Source organism: Tympanuchus pallidicinctus, unplaced genomic scaffold (assembly GCF_026119805.1).
Source record: "Tympanuchus pallidicinctus isolate F22 unplaced genomic scaffold, pur_lepc_1.0 scaffold34, whole genome shotgun sequence".
Taxonomy (NCBI): Eukaryota; Metazoa; Chordata; class Aves; order Galliformes; family Phasianidae; genus Tympanuchus; species Tympanuchus pallidicinctus.
This window is the reverse complement of record NW_026294752.1, coordinates 1764799-1780388: the sequence shown is the minus strand read 5'-3', so window position 1 is coordinate 1780388 and position 15590 is coordinate 1764799. Positions and strand designations below refer to the sequence as shown.

General features: G+C 43.6%; 1 protein-coding gene across 2 annotated transcripts in view; it reads left to right on the top strand.

The window, feature by feature from the left end:
- The first annotated feature begins 5155 nt into the window (after window positions 1–5155).
- GLI3 (GLI family zinc finger 3) overlaps window positions 5156–15590 on the top strand; it is a 203432-nt gene continuing 192997 nt past the window's right edge. For both annotated transcript variants that reach the window (XM_052698982.1, XM_052698981.1), the window contains exon 1: window positions 5156–5456. The gene's annotated coding sequence lies outside the window, so the exon portion shown is untranslated. The remainder of the gene's footprint in view (window positions 5457–15590) is intronic.

Genomic DNA, 15590 nt, shown 5'->3' with positions numbered 1-15590 from the left:
AATTTACACATACGTGTGCTCTTAAATAGCAAACAAAGGAAACTCCCTGTGCCGCTTTCTTGGATATATTTATGGTCACAGACTAAAAGAGCACACACACACACAAAAAAAGTTTGAGTTTCTTGGAAGAAGAAGAAAACATTCTTCTTATGAAGCTGACATTCGTAATAACAAAGTGCTTTAATGCAACTATATATTAAAATCAGAGAGGGTAGAAGTATATTGAACTGAAGTTTATGCTTAAGAGCTGTTGGGCTCAGGCTTTCTCTGCAGCCAGCCCACAAGAACAGAAGATCCTGCAGAAACCAATGCTCTTTTAGTCCATGTGTAAGCCCCAGCTTTCCATTAGGAATCGCAGCAAAGCTAGTAAGAATAAATAGAAAGGATAGCCTTACATCTTTAAGATTAAAGGAGACAAAAAAATCTCTGGGCCTCGACCCATTAATTTTATTGCAAGGCATTCAAACCTGCTGATAGTGAAGGTATAAACAGCTGGCTAGATTATCTAGATTAAACAACCAGAGGAAGAGGATGGTGCATAAGAGATGATCTTTTACAGTGGAGAGACAATCCTGATCACTAGAGATCAGTCTTTCTTCCACTGAAATCTAGCAGGGTCCCTGAAGTTAATAGAGAAAGCAGACATAGTTTCCTCACTACGGATCACGGGAAATGATTACGTGTGTTGTGGCCTGTGAAGGGCTATGGTGAGAAAATAGTGAGAAAAATGGAAAATTCAGACTCTTGAATGATGATTGCTATACTGAAAAATCCAGATATTTCCCAATAATTTTCCATTTTTTTTCAATGCCAGTAATAACGATTAAAAAACAAAACAAATAATGAAGTGAATTTAAAGCAAAACAAAAAATTGTGCTGAAAACTGGCATGTGTCAGTAAAAGGATTTTTGAAAATGATAGTCAAATTCATAGGATCAGTTTAATCTTAGAACATAATTGAAATGCAATGAATTACAAGCAAGAAAAAAAAAAACAAAAAAACACAACACTTTCCTGACTAATAATTCCCTGTCTAATAATATTTATGTAAGTTTAAGTGTGTCCCACAACATGATGATGTTGCAGTATTTTGTTATTAGTCTGGAAAGGTAAAAAGTTTCAGCCACACTGTAAGAAAAATCATGATGTTGGTTCCAGAGTTTTATTTTAACGTTCAGTAGCCCATCTCCCAGTTTTCCTTCAAGAATGTAATAAATACTATATTGCCAAAGAGATTTGGTTTCTGCTGAAGAGCTGAATTAGATCAAATTCTCTCAGTCTGCAGTGGTACATAATACAGCTCAAAGCCAGGAGAAGAACTGGTTCTTCATTGCAGAAGAACTGGCTCTTTCCCTACTTAAGAGCAATCTACCCATTTATCTTCCTTACATTTCCCTGTTTGTTTTACAGCTAGGGTTTTTGCCCTGGACATTATATCCCTCCCAAATTCTGTGATCTCCAAATACAAGCTGTACATCTCACCTTTGGCCATGCACCCTTCTCTATGTCCCCAGCTGCTCCTCATGTAGATTTTGAGGATTCCCTCATGCTAACACCTCATACCCCTATTTTCCTTCCACCAGCTACCTCCTGAGACCTCTCTGCTGCACTGAACAGACAGTCCTGCAACAAGCAGATTGCATGGGTGGGAGCGAGACTTGCTGGTCAAGTTCTCGTGTAATGGCTACTGCTCCATGGATATTGCATAAATGCATAAATGCATAAATTGATGCTGTTGCTCCGTATCCTAGCACATCACCTGTGCTTCCTGGGGTTGCCTGGTGAATCTGTGGTAAAACACAGCAGATGTAGCCATTTCACAGAATTTATCCCAATTTTCTTGTTGGCAGAACCATGTCATGATAGCTTTGTCTGCTAGGGGGTGACACTTGACTGGATAACCAGCAATAGCAGGCTGGGTGCCCAGCTGCCCATGAGGACGTGGGTGCTGATGCTTCAAATGATGTTTGTGAGGTGAAGTGGGGAACCAAAAGAATAAAAGGTTCCAGCAGTGCTGAAGATCTCCAGAGGCTGAGTACTCACTGTCAGTGGAGAAGAAGTGGAGTGTGGTGCAACTGGGGGTGGTGAGAAGCTCGATTCTCGGTGTGACTTACTATCAGGTCTTCTGCATTGAAGCTGCTGTCAGCACAACGCCTGTCCATGATTGTGCTTTCCTTGAACAACAACTGCTGCAAAAGGGAAATACAATTGCAGGGCCTGGAGGCCTGTATTTTTCAAGGCAGAGGCAGAGAAGAAGTGGGGACATAAGGCAGGCTGCAGAAATGCACAAGGATTGTAGGTGATGCTGTTTTGGGCAGAAATGTCCTGTGGCTGTGGTGCCTTCTGTCAGAGAGATGGGTTTTGGCACTGACTGGCAGGTCTTCTGCATGAGGGAATTCCTCTTTGCATGGATGCATCATAGACAAGTCTCACAGTTCTGGTTCTCTTGGAGGGGCAATCTAGATGTGTGGATAAGTCAATACATTTTATTAATAATACTTTTTGTCTTTGCTCTTCTTTCAAGTTTGATTCCTCTGAAGCAGACATGAAAGGTTTTAAGAAAGGCAACTCTCTCCACAGAGCTGCCCATTTTCATTTTGTGGAGCTGAAGGGTCTTGGATGCTCTGAGCTTCTGTTATGTGCCTCATTGTCAAGGTGTTGAAACATTTACAATATGTTTCAAATGGCAAATGTCACCCTCTTCCCTTCATCTCTTATTTCCTGCTTGGTCTGACCATTCAGACAGGCACAAGCAGAAAACTTGGTTGTTTTCTCTGTGTTTCTCTTCTCTCAAGACTTTTGCTGCTTGGGAATACATCAGAAATCTTTCTGTTCTTTTTGTTTTTATTTTTTATTTTTTTATTTTCCACAAGCAGAGCTCAAACAACTGTTAACTGCTCTTTAGGTTTTAACATTTCTTGACTGTCTTAATTTTGATGGGGGAGCTGAGGGTTTTCTTTTATTTTATTAAAATCAGAAACCTGTGCCTTGAACTGTGAGTTAGATTTTTTTTAAAAGGGCAAAATATACTTTTATGGCATAAGATGACAAAAATCCCAGGAAACAGCACTTCTGTTCTTTTGAAAGTCTAAGAGTCATACCAATCCGAGCTGCTACCCTCAACTTCAAATCGTGCCCATCTGAACTTCTGTTCTACCTACTGTCAAAATTAACATCTTCAGATTATTAATTCTGAATGATAAATGGTTAGATGAACAGATTTTTCCCCATTAATTTGTTTCAAGTGTATGGTAACACTTTTTACATAGGTTAATTTCCCCTGTTATTTTTGAAGGCTTTCATTATCCAAACTTAAAAAAGGGTGGGGTAAAAAAAAAAAAAACCTGCAAAAATATGAAGGAATTGGCAACACATAAGAAAAGAAAAGAGGGATCAGTAAGTTGAAAGAACCATATAACTCTTAAAGTGATACAGAGGTCTAACTAAAGATGCTGAGCCCTCCCCTTCTGTCCTGTTTATATGGCTATATCTAGGCCAAAACAGTGCAATATCACTATTATTGTGCTTTCACAAGGCAGCTCACATTTTCCCAAGAGTCAAAAAGGAAGTCACACGGGACGAAAAAGGTGGAATAACATAAGCTTTTAATGTCTTTGTTCAGATATGGCTGTGGCACATGCCTCTTCCTGTGTAGCCCTGAGCCTGTCAGCAGCATTGGTTGAGCAACCGTGCGCTGCTCCTTTGGGGCAGGGACAGGTTTGCCCATTGGTATGCTGTGAAATCGCAGGCTCCCAGACTGCGGTCCTCTCTGCTGCAAGCCAGCACCTGCCTGCATCTCTCCGGTGTGCCCAAGATCTCGGCAGGTCAGACGTCCTGTACCTGGCCGTGAGAGCATCTGAGTGCTGTGTGTCTGTCCCAAAAAGTCAGGAGTACATCTGGCGCTGAGGAACAGATGCACAAATGTGCCCAGCACGGCCTGTGCAATCGGGGCATCTGTAAATTATAGGCGCTTCCCCAAAGCCATCCTTCTGCAGAGATTTCCAGGTGGAAAAAAAAAATACAAACCACTGAGGAAACTCAGAGATCTGGTGGCGTTGATAAGGTTGCCTTCTCTCGGTTTATAAAAAAGCTGTGAACTGAGGTGCCCCAAATCTTAACTACAGCTTTGTTTTGTAATAGGATGCAGAACGTTTTCAATGGCAATATTAAGGGAAGCTTTATCAAATGCTGGTGTCAAAGGCTGGTTGTTCATTTTCAGATAGTGAGCAGGCCTGTCTTCAAGTACCATTGATTTTTGTGGAACCTGTCAACTGCTTGGGGTAGCCTGAGCTTCTGGTACCTTGTTGAATCATCGACACTGGTAACAAATCCTTACTTGTTTCTGTTGTAAGCCGGGTTATGAAAAAGGTGTAATGAAGTATCTGACACTGTGATGGCAACAACTTAAAAACACACACTTTTCCTGAGACCCAGACCTGCCTGACTTGATGGAAACTGGCTGCAATAATGCTCATACATCTTTTTTTCAGGCTTCTCTCATCAGGAGAGAGATCTGCATTACTGGAAGAAGTAAAGAAGGCGTCTTGTGGAGATGCAGGGTTTCCTGAAAGATATAGGAAGCATTAAGTTCTGTGCTCTTTGGCTACCTGTTGCTGCTGTTTGTGGACTATTCTGTGCATGGGAAGCAGGGATGGGGCAGATTGGGACATGGAGGAGCTGGGGGTGAGGAGAGGCACCTTTCACCTCTGCCGTGGGCTCACGTTTTGTCCTCGGAGCGCTATTTGGTGGAGTGCAGTGACTTGGGTGAAACTTTCCTGCAAGTCTGTCGCTCAGGGAAGCCCGAGGTGCCAGGGCGAAAGTGAATCCCGCACACGGGGAAACCCTGCTCAGGGGATGCGTTTCCTCCAGAAAGCCCCGGTTTTGGGGCAGGGGAAGGAGGCCGTCCGGCTGGGGACGGAGGACGACGGCCCGAAGGATGGAACGGGAGAGGAGGAGAGAGGCTAGGGGAGCGATCGGCGTGGAGGGGCCGGCCGGGGGGGCCCGCCGCCGCCTGCCGGCTGTGGGCGGGCCGTCGCCGCCTTCGGGCCGCCGCCGGGGCGGGCCGGGCCGGGCCGGGGGATGGCGGGGGGAGGAGGAGGAGGAGGAGGAGAAGGAAGGGGGAGCGGGGGTGTCATGCCGAGAGCGCGCCTCGCAGCCCGGCAGGCCGCGGCCCGACCCGCAGCCCCGGGCGCAGCCCGCAGCCCGCCGTCAGCGCCCCGCCATCCGCTCCCCGGCCGGAGCGAGTCCGGCCCGAGGGACGGGGAAGGCAAAGCCCGCCGGCTGCGAGGGGAGGGAGGGGGAAAGTTCGGTGGAGGGAGCGGGGATTACTAGGAGTTATCCCCAAAGAGCCTGGCCCCGCTCCGGGCCAGAGGGCAGCGCTCGGCGGAGGGGGCGGCGGGCGCTGCGAGACATCCGCGCGAGTCGGAGAGCGGCGGGACGGACAACTTTTCCGACACGTGAGTACCGCGCACCGTGCTTTCAGCTCCTTCTCGGCTGCCGGGCGCGGGACGGAGCGGGAGGTCGGGACGGAGCGGGAGGTCGGGATGGAGAGGGAGGTCGGGATGGAGAGGGAGGTCGTCCCGAAACGCCGGACGCAGGGCGGCGGGGGCCGCTCGCCTCTCTTTTTTCCTTCCCTCCTTTCACCCCGCTCTTTTTGTCGAACCAAATCAGAAATGTCAGTCGGTGCGAGTGAGTCAGAAGGGATCGGGTTACAAGATCGCCGCGGCCGATGTCGGATCGGCGCGCACGCACGGGCAGGGAGGGCAGGGACGGGACCGCACCGCGCCGCCCCGGCTCGGCTCGCGGCGTGCCCCGCTGGCCCTGCGTGGGGAACCGCGGCCCGCTCGGGCTCGGCGGCGGCAGGTACGTACCCGGCGGGGAGAGAAGTTCTTTGTTCGCGGCCGCTCCGTCCCGCTCTCGGTGCACAGGGCTGGCCGGAGCCGACGCCGACCCCAACATGGCCCCGCGGCGGATCGCGGGCGTTCCCCGGCTCGGAGGAGGCCGGCCGCAAACTTTGCGGGGGAGCGGCGCGGAAGGCGCTGTCAGGCGGGAGGGGCGGGCGGCCGTTGTTCGCTGCGGGGCAGGGAAAGTTGCGCACCGGCCGGGCGGCGGCGTAAAGCCTTTGTGTGCGGGGGAGCGCGGGGCCGCGCTGCCGTTCTCGGGTCGGCCGGGCCGGGGGAGCCGCGGGACCGCGGCTCCCCCGGCCCGGCCGACCCGAGAACGGCAGCGCGGCCCCGCAGCACGTGGCGCCCACTCCAAACCTCCACACAGCGTGAAAAGATAAAAAGAACCTCCCCTCCCCCTCCCTCCCCCCGCCACACCGGTCTGTTCTTATTACTATCGTTGTTTTTTTTTCTTTTCAACCCCTTTTGAACGCGATCCTCCGGTGTCCGTGGCCTCCTGCCAGTCTGAGCGCAGATATATATGCGTTTTCCAGCTCGAGTTCGCGCTGACTGTCCGTGCGGATGGCAGCGCCCGTAGGCGCAGGTAGGCGAGCTGCCCTGCCCCGCACGAAGGTCCCGCTGTGAGCGCTGCCCTCCCCACCTGACTCTCAGAGCTCAATAAAGCTCCTTTGTAAGCCTCAGCCCGCAGACTTGGTGTCTTTTGTGCGTCCTCCAGGAGCGGGATTTCTCCAAGACCTTTGAGATAACGTGGCTGGTTGAATGAACGCGTCTCTGAAAGGGCGCTCTGCCTCTGAGCGGGGTGTGAGTACCTGGTTTGGAGGCATTTTCAGTCAGCTGAACGACGGGAAATCGCCAAGTTGTGCTGCGAGGTTGTTTTGAATTTGGTCTGCGGACAGATTATGGATTGAAATCTGCCAGAACTGGCCTTCAGTAGTTTGAATATTTGTGCATTTGCTTTGTAATTTGGGAAGGTGCCTCACTGATTGATTCCTATAATTATTTCACTTAGGCTCTTTATTAAAAATTAATAGTGATCTGACACTTTCTTAATTACATGTGTCACTATTATTTTGAAGGAAGACAAATGCTGCGTTTCAAAAGTAAAGTAACCTTAACATGTAGAAATTGCCGCGACCGCAGCGCAGTATTTCAGAGGAAATATATATTCAAAGTAGTAGTGAATGAGCGTAGCAATGTAAACTGTAAGCAGCCTCCTGAGAGCTTGTTTATATAATGAAGCTTTGGGTTTAACGAGCTCCTGTGTAAATACTTTTCAGTTTGGTGTATAGCCCAATTTTAAAATAGCAACTATGAGAGAAGGCTACGTTAAGGGGGGGGATTATTTCTTTTAAAAGCAGGATTATGTGATTCTGAATGAGTAAGAAGTATGCTCCCTTAGCGTATGTATATTCCTTTCTCTGCTAGGAAGTGGAAGTAAAATTATGGCTTGAGGTGCTTTAATGCCTGCACAGTTGCGTTCAGATAACTGCACACGCTGTTCAGCATGACACGCTGCTTTCCTGAGCATTTCCGTGGAAGTGCTACAAAACAAAGACATCACCTGCGTTTTCCTGCTTAAGTGGAGTAATGCTTTTGACTTGAGAATGCGTGCGGTGGCCAAGACAGCATTTACTGTTGTAAGCAACCTGCAGTTGTGAAAGGCACGTTGTGCGTTCTCAGGTGCAAAAACATTTTATAGCTGAGAAATTATTGGTTTGTATAAATCATCTCTGATTTGGAACTGTTGCTAGAGAAACCAAACTATTAAAGTTTTCAGATATCATTATGATTTGCACATCTTGTAGATTGCTTGTTCTTTTCCTTTCTTTTTCTTCTTCTTTTTTTCTTTTTTTTTTTTTTTTTTTTTTTTAACAGGACAATTGCATGCATTTGATTGTGACCCTTAAAAGTTTAAGTAGTTCCAGTTACACTTCCTGCCTCATTTTTGGAAAGGCTATTTCATTACCTGTGCTCTGTAGCGTGTTTGAATTCCATACCATGTATTCAAGCAAGGAATGGCACTTTTTTTTTGGTTTTGTTTTGTTTTGCAGTCTGCTAGTGAAAAGTTTGTCATCCTTGCCAGATAAATAAGGAATCTGATGCTTATTAGAGCAGGATTTATTTGGAGTTATGGAAGGAAACAGTTTAATGATCAGTGTTGCGTGCACTCAGCTATATGCAGACAGTAATGTGCAAAGAAGCAGCAGACTTAAAGGAAGAGTGAATCAATGAGTCATGAAATCCTCAGGAAAACCTTAGTAATGGAATGTTAATGCTTTTAGACTATAGTAGATTATCTTAAAAGTCAGACTTTTCTTCTTTATGCAATTGTTGTAAATCCCTAGCTAAAGAATACTTTGAAGAAGGCTTAAGTTTTTCTGGCACTCATTTTCTGTAGTCATTCTGATTGTTTTGGAAGATTCAAGAAATTTTCTGCCAACTTGCAGTTAGGCAATTAAAATGCTAAAATGGCTACAGAGGAAGCTTTTTATTCAACAAAAGGTTCAGCTGTAATAATGGTTTCAAGTCATCTTTTAAGCGTAGGTTTTATAGACATCCTCCCTTCAGATTTTGTCATTTTTATAAGGCAATTGATTTGTTATACTTTAATATCAAATAAAATGAGACAGAATAAACAAAAATAGGGCATGGGTGCTGCTGCAAACTTTTCAAGTTCTCTCAGTGTATTTTTCATCTGTACTTTTATTTGATAGGTCTGTGGAATAGAGCTGTAGACTGGCAAAGACTTTAAATGAAATTTCACACTTTGATGATTTTTTTTTAACTTTGATATATTGACAGCAAAAGGAGCTGCAAAGCTTTTATATAACTTGAGCAGTAACGCCAAGCAGCAGTCAAACGTCTCTATGCATTTGTGTTTAACTGCAGAAGAAAAACATGTCCATGGGCAGTGGAGGGTTCTTATCAACTCCCTAATCCCAGATCCCAGCAAACCTTGAGGGCATGCCTCAGATCTTGCTGAAATCATTGTAGACTCTCACAGTTCGCAGATTAAATATGCTATGTGTTCCTGGCTCCAACAACAGTTTTATGAGCTCACTAAGCTTCCTGTTTTAAGATCCTTTTCTGAAGTTTTTAGGAGCTGCTAAGGGCGATGCTGTCTAGGGCAAGTGGTACTTGTTAATTTAGAGACACTTCAGATATTTCACTCTGTCTGTAAAAAGAGCCAGAATTACTGTTTTCAAATTGGAAGGTGAGCTGCACTGGAAAAAGGGACCCTTTAAAGTGTGATTAAAACTGTTGTTTTAATGTGTTTGTCGGTACACAAGGTTACAAAGTTTATGTGAGGCTTGATTTGTTTTATGGGGGCTTCACTTGGACCGGGCTCTTTAAAATGAGACTTTTCCAGTTGTAATTCTAAGCACAATGTAGCTTTTAGTGCACAATTTCTGAGCCTCTTTTAACCAATTGTATTTGTAGCAGCTCATTAAACATACCTTTGAAGTTCTCATTCTCCTTTCAGTGTCAAAGAAGGGAAAACGGTGGTGAGTTTCAGGGAATCAGGTAGTGATCCCCGGAATTTGTTGGCCCTTAAGAACGGGTGGCACTGCACCTCAGCTTCCAGGTCCTGCCTTGTTTTCTAGCTGTTAAAGAGTTAACTCTTACGTTTTATTCGCTGTAATCATGTTTATGTATTTGGCGTAATAGTTTTAATTAAAAAGGAAAGTACTTATTGTCCAACAACATGTGTCATGTTTTTCCCAAGAGAACTTGAGCCAATTTTATGCTTAAAGGTTATTCAGTGAATGAAATTTTGAAAGCCCATTTGTCAAGGTGCTGCACGGTTTCTGTTAGTTTTCAACCCCCAAATTCATTGTCTGCATGGCCCAGTCATTAGTCATCGGTGTATTAGTGCTGCCTTCAGGCAATGCTGCCCAGTACTTCTTCACACCATTACAGCTCTAAAAGTGTGCTCCGCAGACTTGTAGAATTACCGCTCTGATTTCCGCTTGGCTGGCTTTGAGGTAAGTCCCCTCCCTACCTTCCAGCTCACTCTAATCCCTGCTTTCTTTTAAGGCCGCTTTCTGCAGAGGTTTAGGGGAGAACTTTCTTACAGATTGCACTGGCACCATACTGCGGTTTTGTTGTTGTGTGCACTGTACGTGTAAATTAATTGAACCTGCGTTACCTTGGAAGCGTGTTAAATTAGCTGCCGATCTGAAGAGTTGATTTGCTTTGTCTCTTTTTAGGAGCCAAACAAGAAACAAGACAGTACGTAGATCTTTTAAAAACACCTGCAATATCATTTAGATTGCAACGAAGGACTAACTAATTGGGAAAGAACACATTTGTCTCCAAATAGTTGCCGAGTGTCAGAACTGATAAGATCAGAATCCACTGATAACCAAAGATCTAATGGAATAATTTGTTAGCTGAATTGGCCACTGTTATGTCAGTTATCTTCCTGCACTGATTACCTAGGCCAGTAATCCCTTTCTACAATGATGCTCAGATCGCTGCTGCCTATTTTTGATGTCTGATATTTAGGTTAGGGCTTGAGGACCCAGCTCCTTCGTTGGTGGTGTAGAGCTGAACCATCCCCACAGCAGTTTTTGCTGCTTGGGATGAAATTCTTTTTCTATACGAATCTGTTAACGTCAAGAAAATCAACTGCATGTGAAGCGTGCTTCATCCAGCTGCTGAGAGAATGGAGCCTTCGTTAAATAAGATATGTGAATACCTGAGCAGTCAGAAACACAGATCAAGTTAGCGTCACTGCTGCGCAGCGTCCGCTGTTCTGAACTGCCTGTAATTAAAACGAAATTCTAGCACTGCCAGTCCTTAACTAATGGGTCGTGTGCTTTTGTTTGGCTTTTCAATTCACGGCGAATGTTTTCGCTTGGACGGTGAGACAGCTGCATAATTCTGTGCTTACCCGCTTTGAACATGGATGGTGGATTGCAGGGGAATTCACACTGCAGCAGGTCAGAGTTGTCCTGTTGTATTTTGTCAAGTTTCCAAAACTTGAAGGAATCACGATGCAGTTTGACTCCTACTGTGAGACAGGTGTAAAACCTAAAATAAACTATAAAGACTGAAGATAATGTTTTATAAAGTTCTTTTCATGCTTGAAGTTCTTCTTGGCTATGGTGAGCTTTCCTCTCTCTCGTTAAAACATCTGTCTTGGGTTAGGATGTGAAATTCTGGATTGAGGTATCCCGTGAGTTGAAAGCAAGCTAAGTAGATAAATACTATTCCAGGAATGGGAGTGCTGATCACAACGTAGGACTTTCATGAACATTCTATTGAACCTTTAATTTTGTTTTAAGATGCTAATTTAAAAATATTGGATACATACAATCTTTTCTTCTCTCATTTGCATATCATAAGTTGGAAACAGAAGACAGATCTTTGCAGTGGTTGTATATGAAATATATTCTTCCTTGAGCTTAGTTCCCATATGAATTGACATTGATATATAGCTCTAGTTTTGGTTCTAAAGAAACTTTCATCTGTTTGGATTGATGAGATAAAGCAAAAAGTGTGAAGAAAATGATCATGCCATTGGAATTTGCGTTTAAGTTTAGAGCTCTGAATTAGAGTATTTCTGCATTTTTCTGTGGCAGTTGTAGGGACTTCTTATTTGATGAACCAAATGAATCATAATGCAAAGCACACCCGCTACACATGTTTATAATTTGTTTTACCAAGCTGTTTGTTGAAATATCAGCAAGAAAGAAAAGAAGAAAGCGTTGTATATCCTTACCATGTATGCTTCTAATGCTAATAATAATATCAACAGAAGAAGTCGTGGGGTTTGTTATCAACACAGCAAGACTTGCTGACTGTGTTTCTCTGTGCATACTCCTGTGTTTTCAGGTCTTGAGCTCATGAATGCTCTAAATCAGGTTTGGTAAAACAAGTGTTTTACAGAGGGCAGCCACTCTGCTGTACTTTAACTTTGTTTCAGAGTTGGTGCTACTGAATTCCTGAAGAAAGATACGGGCAAAAACTGAGTGTAGACCTAGTAGGGAAGCTTGAACTCTTAGTTTAGGCTATTGCTACAAGCAGTCTACGGGAGATATTTTTCTCCATGTTTATTCTTTCACAGCTAATTGCACTTTGACATAATCATTAGGGTTTCTCCTGCTCCGGACTTTAGAGTACAAGGATGTGTAGACCTGCAAAATAAGCTTACTCTTAATTTTCAACCAATGTTGGTTTAATTGGGCAGGAGTTCTGCTTTGCAAAGAGTATGGGTTAATGTTTTTAACCCTTATCTCATCCCTTCCTCCCAGTATATTTACAGATTTGGAGGCTTGAAAAATGTGCAGCGCTTTGTATTTTTTTAAGAAACAACATTTATTCTTTCTGTTTTCTGTGATCGTTTGTGAGAGGGTCAAAATTAAAATTAAAACCCACGGCCACGTAATCTAAATAACAACTACTTAGTTGCAGTGTTAACGACATGACTTGTTTTAGTTTGTGTTTTTCATTTTAATTTTCGGTTACTAAATCCAAAGAGTCTCGAAGAAGAAATGGAATGTAGGTCTTAAATTTGAGGATATATTGTATCTGAAATGAAAGGCCACTAATATGTGCTGAAGGTTCTGGCTCTGAAACCCTCAGCTTTGTGCTGCCTGTCCCCAAACAGCAGCTTCTGTGAGATGGAGAGCTGAGCAGTTGGGCAGTTGGACCCAAATCCTTCAGACCCTTTATCCATGATGTTCTACTTACTGGATAAGAAGCTACAAATCACTTTTTACCTTGTGGAAAGCTTGTTAGCTCAGATGCAGAGTTTAATCTGTTGAAGCGATAGTAAAAATATTTAATTGGACTCCTACTTAACAACAGGATAAATATCATCACAGGAGCAGAGATAATCTTGCAGGAGGATATGGCTGCTGTGTTTTAAGAAAGCTGAGGTGCTGCCTCAGTAGGAATTGTTACTCATCCTTACTGATACTATTGTATGTGTATGCTTTAAATGTTTTCATAACTTTCAGCAGTTCGGTTGATCTGCATCAGAAAGATGTAAGCAAATGTAGTTGGGAGCCAAGCAATTATTACACTTAATCAGTAGTTCAATGCACTCCATAGAATAATTTCTCACTTAGGATCTTAATCACGAGGATGATAATAGTACTGCTTTGCCTAGCTGATTGCCTTTGTGTTTGTGGTCCCGCATTATTGTTGCCACGAGCTATTTAACCTATCAGGAACAGATCAGATCATCATTAACCAGGCTTTAGGTCTGGTTGTTTTTCAGTCTTTAAGGGGGAAAGAAATCAAAGGAAAGTAACCTACAGGAAGAGGCAGCAGATAGCAATGAATTTGGAAAGATTGCATTAATACGCGTGGTGCCCTATAACTTGGGGTATTTTTTAATTTCGAGCAACAAATCTGTCTGATACAATCATTTTGTTTTGTCTTTTTTCCAATTTTACTTTGCATTTCAAACAGATTTAGGCGAAGTTCACAACTGGCGCGTTTATAAATCAGGCATGTAAGTTAAACAGATAAATACTGTGAAGTGTAAGATATCTCTTCCACAGCTTATTAGTGACTCGATGTGTTTTTATACATAGTCAATGTAAGCCTATTTAATATCCCATTTATATCAGTCTTACTGTGACCGGTTGGCTCACCGGGGAAGAATCTGAATGAAATTTGCCCAGGAGTAGTTAATGAGGTTTGCAGAGCTCTGATTTAGCTCACAGGGAACTGAGAAAAGGTGAAACTATTTCAAAAATTTGTAGCATTTAGATGAGTTCCTGTAGCTGCTATAAAAATAGTGAAGTGTTCCAAGAGGTTAATATTGTAACTGATAGATATTTCTTAAAATATATGGTATTTTTTAGCAAGTGCTGTCGGGGGTACCTCTGTCAGGGCAGCTTTGCCAGCAGGTTTGGTGAAAAGCAGTGCTGAGATCTAGGTGGGTTTTGGGAGTTAAGTGTACCTGAATCAGGCCTGAATAAATCAGTGTGAAATAGCTCCCGTAGAACAGCATAAAATTGTCTCGTGTAAATTTTGCGTTCGGATGGATCTGAACAAGACGGATTTTTTTTGTATGCTTAAATAATCCCAAGGAACAGTGTAACCGGTTTTGATAAAATTGATAAAGGGTCCTTTATGGTTGAGAGAGGCTGTAATGGCCTGATTGTTCTTTGTGCCTCCCCTTGTGTTTTTCACTTTCATACAGTTGTGCTCTTCAAGATGTGCTGTGTCCCCAAAGACTACTTCCAGTAGTGCGGATCAAAGCGGTACCTATGAACCACCCTAAACACCCAGAGTCATTTCTGAAAAATTAAACATGCTATGTTTGCTTGCACGCTGATTGGGGCACTCTGGTTGTTGATAGCAATCAGTCTGAGCTTCCCTACTGCTGATGTAATGATGATGAATGCTGTGACACTGCTATTTCAGACAGCTCTTCTCAGCGGATGCAAACCACTTGTTAATGAACTGAATACAAGTGCAGCGGCATCGGATGAAGCAGCGAGAAGCTTTTTTTTTTGTTTGTTTTTTGTTTTTTTTTTTTTGAACAATGCATTAAGAGGTACCTCCTCAAAGATGTACCTCATAAAGGCAGAGTTAAAACCAACCTAACATGCAAATTGAGTTTCAGATGCTGATTCCTGGCAGCTTATATGGAAGCAGGATAGTCTTGTTAACGGTCATTGAGATTGTTTACATGCACAAATGTGTGCGTGATCAGGTCCTTCAAATGAACTTATTGGCTTAAAAAAAAGAAAACAGTGGTCTGAGAAGTAATCCAGGGAGGAGCTGAGCAGGGCAGAGCTGAGGATTCCTTGGAAAACGGCAGTGCAATGCTCAGAAAGGGTCATGTTTCCTGCTCTTCTGGGGAGAGGGCTGCTCCGCTCATTTCAGTTAGTTGACACTGTGAGTAAATGCACAGAGACTTTTTTTCCCCTCCCCGCTATATTAATACGATTGTTTTACTACAGTGAGGCACAGTTTTATGACCAACATACGTCGGAGCGGAAATTGTATCATTTCAAACTGCTTGAAAGAATTTTTTGTTCCAAATACATTGCCAACGTATTGCCATTGATGCTCCATTTAGAAGAGACAGTTTTCCTTGTGTAATTAAGCTTGTTCGTGTTTTTTTTTCTCCAACTAAACATGCATTTGTGAAAGTTTGCGTGCATGGTTCAAAAAAAGAAGAGACACACCTGCAGGCAGGTTGCAATTTTGGGAAGGATTCGGTTTAAAATGGGGGTCTGGAATTTAATTGCGCAGGGAGGTCAGGCTATAGGGATATTAGAAAAGGTTCAGGCATGGTTGAATGGGGAAAAGCCATGAATGTTTGCTTTCAGGAAGGAATGTTTATCTCTATTTACTTATGAAAGTTCAGACTTTCGCCCATGCACCTTTATAGCGTTTCATTGCTATTCATATGCACATGAAGATGCTGGAGAGCCGACTGAAACTAGCTCTGCTTTTTAGAATAAGGAGCTCATCCCTGCTGAATAGAAGTATATTGTCTCAAGCCTAGGGGCAAGAACTAGGAAATCACTGACCCACGTGCTGGCAGGAGCCCTGTATGCTGTAAAATAAACCACATCGTATTTTAATGTGCAGATGAGGTCAGGCTGGCTGATTTTCAGAATGCTTTTTGATAGGGTTTCCAGATTGGAAATAAATTTTCACATTGTCCCAGACTTTCTTGCTGTTTTTTGTTTGTTTTTCTTTTTCTTTTTC